Here is a 7,172-nt window from a genome sequence, read left to right as displayed (position 1 = left end):
GCCAAGGAGCCTGCATTCACTCCATAGGACACACACACATTTCCCCTTAATTTTTGGAGGGGAAAAAGTGCGTCCTATAGAGTGAAAAATACGGTATATGGGGTGGGACTTACCAGGGCCTTCCCAATATGTTATTCAAGTTGGGGCCCCTCTGTGTGGGGGGCATGGGGAAGAGTCTTCAGGGCCAGAGAGGCCTGGAGGGCTGCATTTGTCCCCAAAAGAGAATTCTGGGAACTGTAGTCTATGCCCACAGAACTACAATTCACAGAAGGCAATTTTTAAAAGAGAACTGGACTGTGTACATTGAAAGCACACCCCCTTCCCAAAGAATCCTGGAAACAGCAGTTTACCCCTCACAGAGCTACAATTCCCAGCACCCTTGGCAAACTACAATTCCCAGGATACTTTGGGTGGGGTGTGATGTGCTTTAAATATATGGTGTGTATGCAGCCTTAAAAACTGGAGGTGGGGATATGGCACCCTCTGTAGAGTCTGTTGCCTAAAGTGGCAGCTTCATGTTGATTCATAGCAGCGCTGGCCCAGTCTGGCTCAAATTAAGTCCTGAGTCAGGGCTGTCCTCCACTTAGCTTGGACGGCTGAACCCCAGGCAGGAACATCTCATATATCAAGCTCCTTTCCTTAATGGAACGAAGATGACTCAAAGGCTTTTTAGAAGGAGTGGTTTCATTTGCTCTTGGATGTTTGCTTCACATCTTTTATTTTATGGGTAAATCATCATCTATTAGGCCTCCTTTAAACAAGACGATGGGAGCCTTTACTCAAATCATAACAGACCCTTTCAGTTGACTGTGTGGAAGAAAATGTGTGTCAGCGATTCCCACCAGCCTCTCCAACTCTCGATGCAAGTCCTACCTTGCAAACTGGAAGGGGGCCTCCCTTCTTGCCGCTCAGCAAGTGCATAAAGAGGATCTTATTTATTGCAGGAGACATGTTTTAAAACAACTGACAAAACGGCAAGATGTAAAATGACAAGCAAAAGGGATTTCTTTCCCCCCCTTTTTTTCAAAAAACCGCATACTGCATAGATTTCTGGCATTGATAAAAATAGTGTTTTATTTTGAAGTTGTAATTAGGGTTCTTTCTTTCTTTTTCTTTTTTTAAAGAGCAATAATGTAGCAGGAAAGCAAGGAGACATTTGGGTATTAGCTAAGGATGCCAAGTGCAGTGCAGTGGAGAGCTGAGGCCCCAGATTCTTCTCTAGCTTAGCTTTCAGCCCAACTTGGAGAAGAATTGAACTATGGAATTCTTTCCCACAAGAGATGGCCACCAACTTGGATGGCTTTGAAAGAGGAGTAGACAAATTCATGGTGGATAAAGCTCTCTGCGGCTACTAACCCCGATCAGTAAGTTCTACCTCCACGGCTGGAGGCAGGAAGCTTCCCAATACTAGTTGTGGGTGGAGTGGGGTGGGGAGAATACTGTTTGCTGGCTTCCTATGGGGAAGTGGTTGGCCACTGTGAGAACAGAATGCTTGACTAGATGAGTCACTAGCCATCTTGTACGTCCACCCCACCTTGCCTCCAGTCCACTAGCCTTCTTCACAGCAATGCTGGCAACAGACAAACCTCCTTTATTTTCCTCGTGGCTGGAGTCCCTCCGCTGCTGTTGCAATTTAAAGAAAGGGGGGGGGCAGGATGTTGGGAGATTTGGGTGTAATGGAAGAGGGATGAGTGCAAGAAGGGAGATGCTCTGGTTGTACAGTAAGAGTTGTAAGTGTCGGTCCATTCACAGTGGCTCAGAGTCAAGAGCTTAGCCATTCTCCAATGTTTTGGCTTACGAGGGGTAAGAAGTCGCTCGTCTCAAATATTAACTGATAGGCACTGGATCACAAGTTGTGCAGTTTCAATTGCCTCGTTGTTCTCTTCTCAGCCCAGTGACTAACATTAAAGAACTGTGTGAACATCAGTGGAGGGAAAGGGGGAGGTGAGATTTATCCCCCCCCTTCTCTTCCATTCCCTTGATGTGTGACTAACAGCTGTTTTTCTTTGTGGCAAACCAGTGGGATCTTCCTGTTGTTGATGTAATGGAGATGCTTCCTGGTGTGAAATTCTACAGGATGGATTGCGCAAGGGGAGGAGAACTTCAACACACTTATCAAAGTGCTTTCCAAAAAAGAAAACCACTCTTTTTTTTTTTTTTTTAATAAATTTTTATTGGTTTTACAGCATTTTTAAGAAGAACAAACAAACACAAAACAAAACAAACATACAAAATACTTTCAAAGATATTTTCATAAACCTCTTTTCTTGGACTTCCCCATACCCCCCCTCTCTGCATCCCAATGTCCATATTTGAACTAGCAACTCCCAGTTGTTACTTTCTAATCTCTGTCGTCTTAGTCCTCCTTTATTGTCTAACCTTGTATCCCTGTACCCTGTTACTTCTAGCAACCACAACATTTTAACATTCGTTGAGTTTATAGTAGTCCTTAAGATAGCTCTTAAATTTTTTCCATTCTTCTTCCACCATCTCTTTACGTTGGTCACGGATTCTGCCTGTCATCTCAGCCAGTGTCATATAGTCCATCACTTTCATCTGCCATTCTTCCAGAGTAGGTAAATCTTGTGTCTTCCAATACTTTGCGATGAGTATTCTTGCTGCTGTTGTGGCATACATAAAGAAATTTCTATCTTTCTTTGTCACCAATTGGCCGACAATGCCCAAGAGAAAGGCCTCTGGTTTTTTAGAAAATGTACATTTAAGTACCTTTTTCATTTCATTATAGATCATTTCCCAGAAGGCCTTTATCTTCGGGCATGTCCACCAAAGGTGGTAAAAAGTACCTTCAATCTCTTTACATTTCCAACATTTATTATCGGGCAAATGATAGATTTTTGCCAGCTTGACTGGGGTCATGTACCACCTGTATACCATTTTCATAATGTTTTCCTTTAAGGCATTACATGCCGTAAATTTGATACCGGTGTTCCATAACCATTCCCAGTCATCTGACATAATGTTGTGTCCAACATCCTGCGCCCACTTAATCATAGCAGATTTAACTGTTTCATCCTGTGTGTTCCATTTCAACAGCAAGTTATACATTCTAGATAAATTCTTAGTATTGGGTTCTAGCAATTCGGTCTCTAGTTTTGATTTCTCCACTTGGAAACCGATTTTCCTATCCTGTTTAAAAATTTCCATTATTTGGCGATATTGAAACCAATTTTCTACTTTGTGCTTCAATTTCTCCTGACTTTGTAGTTTAACCTTGTCTCCATCCTGTTCTAAAATTTCCCAATACTTCGGCCATCCGACCTCCATATTGAGTTTCTTCACTGCTTTAGCCTCCACTGGTGACACCCATCTAGGGGTTTTATTTTCCAATAAGTCTTTGTATCTTATCCAGACATTAAATAATGCTTTTCTAACAATGTGATTTTTAAAGGTACTGTTAACCTTGTCATACCAAAGATATGCATGCCAACCAAAAGCATTATTGAAGCCTTCCAGATCCAAGATGTCTGTATTCTCGAGGAGCATCCATTCTTTCAGCCAGCAAAACGCTGCTGCCTCATAGTACAATTTTAGGTCCGGCAGGGCAAAACCCCCTCTTTCTTTAACGTCAGTCAGTATTTTGAATTTAATTCGGGGCTTTTTGCCCTGCCAGACAAATTTCGAAATGTCTTTGTGCCACCTCTTAAAACATTCCATCTTATCAAGAATCTGCAAGGTCTGAAACAAAAATAACATTCTAGGCAATACATTCATTTTAATTACTGCAATTCGGCCTAACATTGACAGTTTCAGATTTGACCATATTTCTAGATCTTTTTTAATCTCTGACCAACATTTTTCATAATTGTCCTTATACAAATTAACATTCTTAGGTGTTAAATAAACCCCTAGGTATTTGACTTTCTTAACCACTGTCAAACCTGTTTCCTCCTGAAATTTCTCCTTTTCCATATCTGTTAGGTTTTTCCCTAAGACTTTAGTTTTTTGCTTATTCAACTTAAATCCAGCCACCTGGCCAAATTGTTGAATTATTTCTAAAACCCTTTTCGTACTAGTGTTCGGCTCTTGCAAAGTCAATACTAGGTCATCTGCATACGCTCTTAACTTGTAATGTTTAGCTCCGACCTGCACACCTTTAACCTGCTGGTCATTTCTTATCATATTCAGCAACACCTCCAGAACCGAAATAAAAAGTAATGGGGAAATTGGGCACCCCTGCCGAGTTCCTTTTTCTATCTTAAGTTCCTCAGTCACAACATTATTTACAATCAGCTTAGCTTTTTGTTCAGAATATATTGCAGCCATACCATTCTCAAAACCCTGGCCTACCCCCATCCCATGAAGATTCTTCCTCATAAAACTCCAAGAGATATTATCAAAGGCTTTCTCCGCGTCCACAAAGATCAATACTGCTTTAGTGTTTATATTCACCTCCAGCTTTTCCAAAATGTCTATTACATTCCTTACATTGTCTGCTAGGTGTCTTTTAGGGAGAAAGCCTGCTTGGTCTTTATGAATCTTCTCCATCAAAACTCTTTTAAATCTTTTTGCCAAAATGTCTGCAAAAATTTTGTAATCCACATTGAGGAGTGATATCGGGCGGTAGTTCTTGAGTTGAGTCTTTTCAGTCTCTGACTTTGGTATGAGTGAAATATATGCCTCTTTCCACGATTCAGGTGCCCTTTTTCCCTCAAGGATCTCATTACAAACTTCTCTTAGTGGTTGAATCAACCATTCCTTCAGCGATTTGTAGTATCTAGAAGTCAGTCCATCTGGTCCCGGAGATTTGCCCAGTTGCATACTCTGAATGGCAGCCTCTATCTCTTGTTCTGAGATTCTCTGGTTCAAGTCCATCTTACTTTGCTGAGAGATGTTTTGTAATCCATATCTTCCAAGGAATTTGTCTATATCTTCTTCATTTTGCGGGCCTTGGGTGTAAAGTTTTTTGAAATAACTTAAAAAGCAATTTCTAATTTCATTAGGTTTAGATATGTTCTTTCCATCGACCTCTAGGCTTGTAACTGTATTTAGTTTCTGCCTTTTCTTCAATTGCCATGCCAAAAGTTTACCACATTTATTTGCTGATTCAAAAGTCTTTTGTTTCATTTGCTTTATCTTCCATTCAATCTCTTGGTTCATCAATTCCATATATTGAGTTTGATATAACTTAATCTCTCTTAAAATGTCCTGAGACTTTGGTTTTGTTCTTAGTTTCCTCTCTCCTTCCTTTATCATTTCCAAGATCTTCTCTTTTTTCTCATTTTGTTTTTTCCTCTTTATTGAATTTTGTTGGATCAAAAATCCTCTCATAACAGCTTTACTTGCGTCCCAGATCACTCTTTTCTCCACGTCAGTCCTCAAATTTATTTCAAAATAGTCTTTTAGGGTCTTTTGGGCCTTCGTGAGAATCTCCTTATCTCGAAAGAGGGTGTCATTCATTCTCCATCTAAATTGACCGGTTATTGTGAGTTTCATCTCCATCTTCACGGCGTTATGGTCGGAGCAGGTTTTTGGGCAGATTTCCACTTTCTTAATCTTTGGAGCCAATCCACTAGTAACCCAGATTTGGTCAATTCTGGTCCAGGTCATCATTGCTTGGGAGAAGAAGGTTCCCTCTCTCTCCAGAGGGTTCCTTGTTCTCCAAATGTCTATCAAGTCCATGTTTTCTGTCATTTCGAAAAAAGTCTTAGGGAGTCTCCCTTCTTTAGTGACTGTTAGTCTTTGTGCCTTGTCCATATTAGTGGAGACCACGCCATTCATGTCTCCCATGATTATCATGTTGTAATCCAGATAGTCCGTCAAAGTTTCATGAAGTCTCTTAAAGAAGTCAGATTTGCCTTCATTTGGTGCATAAATTCCAACAACTAAAAGTTTTTCTCCTTGTACTTGTATCTCCACAGCCAGATATCTCCCTTGTTCATCTTTAAATATCATTTTTGGAGCCCATTTCTCCTTCACATATATTACCACTCCTCTCTTCTTAACTTTGTCTGATGAAATAAATTCTTGTCCTAACCTTTTATTCATAAGTAATCTCCTGTGGGCTCTAGTTATGTGAGTTTCTTGTAAACATATCAAATCCAATTGTTCTCTGTTCAAAATATGAAATACTTGTCTTCTCTTCAAAGGCCCATTCAGTCCATTACAATTCCAACTAAGGAATTGCAGAGCCATCTTGTTATTTTCTTAAGGCTCCTCCAACAGCTCCAAGTTGTTGCTCTTCTTCTGACGGTGGTGGTTTTTGTCCATACGAGAGATTCAGGATATCCAGTGCTCTCCTCTGTTCTGCAAGTGCGTCCACAGTCCCCTTCTGTAGGTCCTCCTGATATCTTGCCAAAAATTTGTCTTTATCTTGAATTGTCTTTATTTTCACTTTCTTTGCCTTGTAGTCGAATGACAGTCCTTGTGGGAACTCCCACCTGAAGCGGATAAGATTTTTCTTTAACAAAAGAACCAAATCCTTGTAGAAGTTTCTTAAGTCCAAGATGTATTTTGGTATGTCTTTAAAGATCTGTACAGCTGAATTTCCAATTTGCAGGGCTTTTTCAAAGTGTAGTCCTAAAATTTTATCTCTTTCCTCCTTAGATCTGAATGTGATCAAACAATCTCTTGGTGTCTTTCTATCTTGCTTTTTGCCCAGTCTAAAGGCAGTTGTAATTTTGAAATCGTCTTCCTCCAGGTCCCAGCAATCCGCAAACTCCCGTGTCAAATATTCCACAAGGTTGTCACTTTCATTCTCCGGAATCAGTCTTAATTTTAAGTTTCTCTCTTTCCTCTGTAACTCCCACAAGGCCAAGGTTGCATCATGCTCATAGACCTTCTTGGCAAGTGGCTCTAATTTCTCCTGCGTCTCTCCAGCTGTGGCTTTGGCCTCTTCGGCAATTTGACGCGTGGTGGCGTTTTCCTCGACCAATTTGTTTATAGATTCTGTATTCTGGTTTAATCTTGTTGATATTTCTGTTAATTTTTGTGTGTTCTCTGAAGTCTGTTTTGTCAGAGACTCCAGAGTCTGGTTTATCTTAAGCAAAGCTTCTGTCACTGCTTCCATAGAAACGGCTGCTCCTTTGTCCTGTCCTGTTGTTCCAGCTAGTCCGGCTGTTACGCCTGAGATTGAACCTCTTTTCTTTGCTTGTTGCAGCTGCAGCTGTTGCTGTTGTTGTTGCTTGGTCTTGGCTCTTGTAGTTATCTCTTCT

This window comes from Podarcis bocagei (genome assembly GCF_964188305.1).
Source record: "Podarcis bocagei genome assembly, chromosome: 15".
NCBI classification, from domain to species: Eukaryota; Metazoa; Chordata; class Lepidosauria; order Squamata; family Lacertidae; genus Podarcis; species Podarcis bocagei.
Note: the sequence above shows the minus strand (reverse complement) of the source record.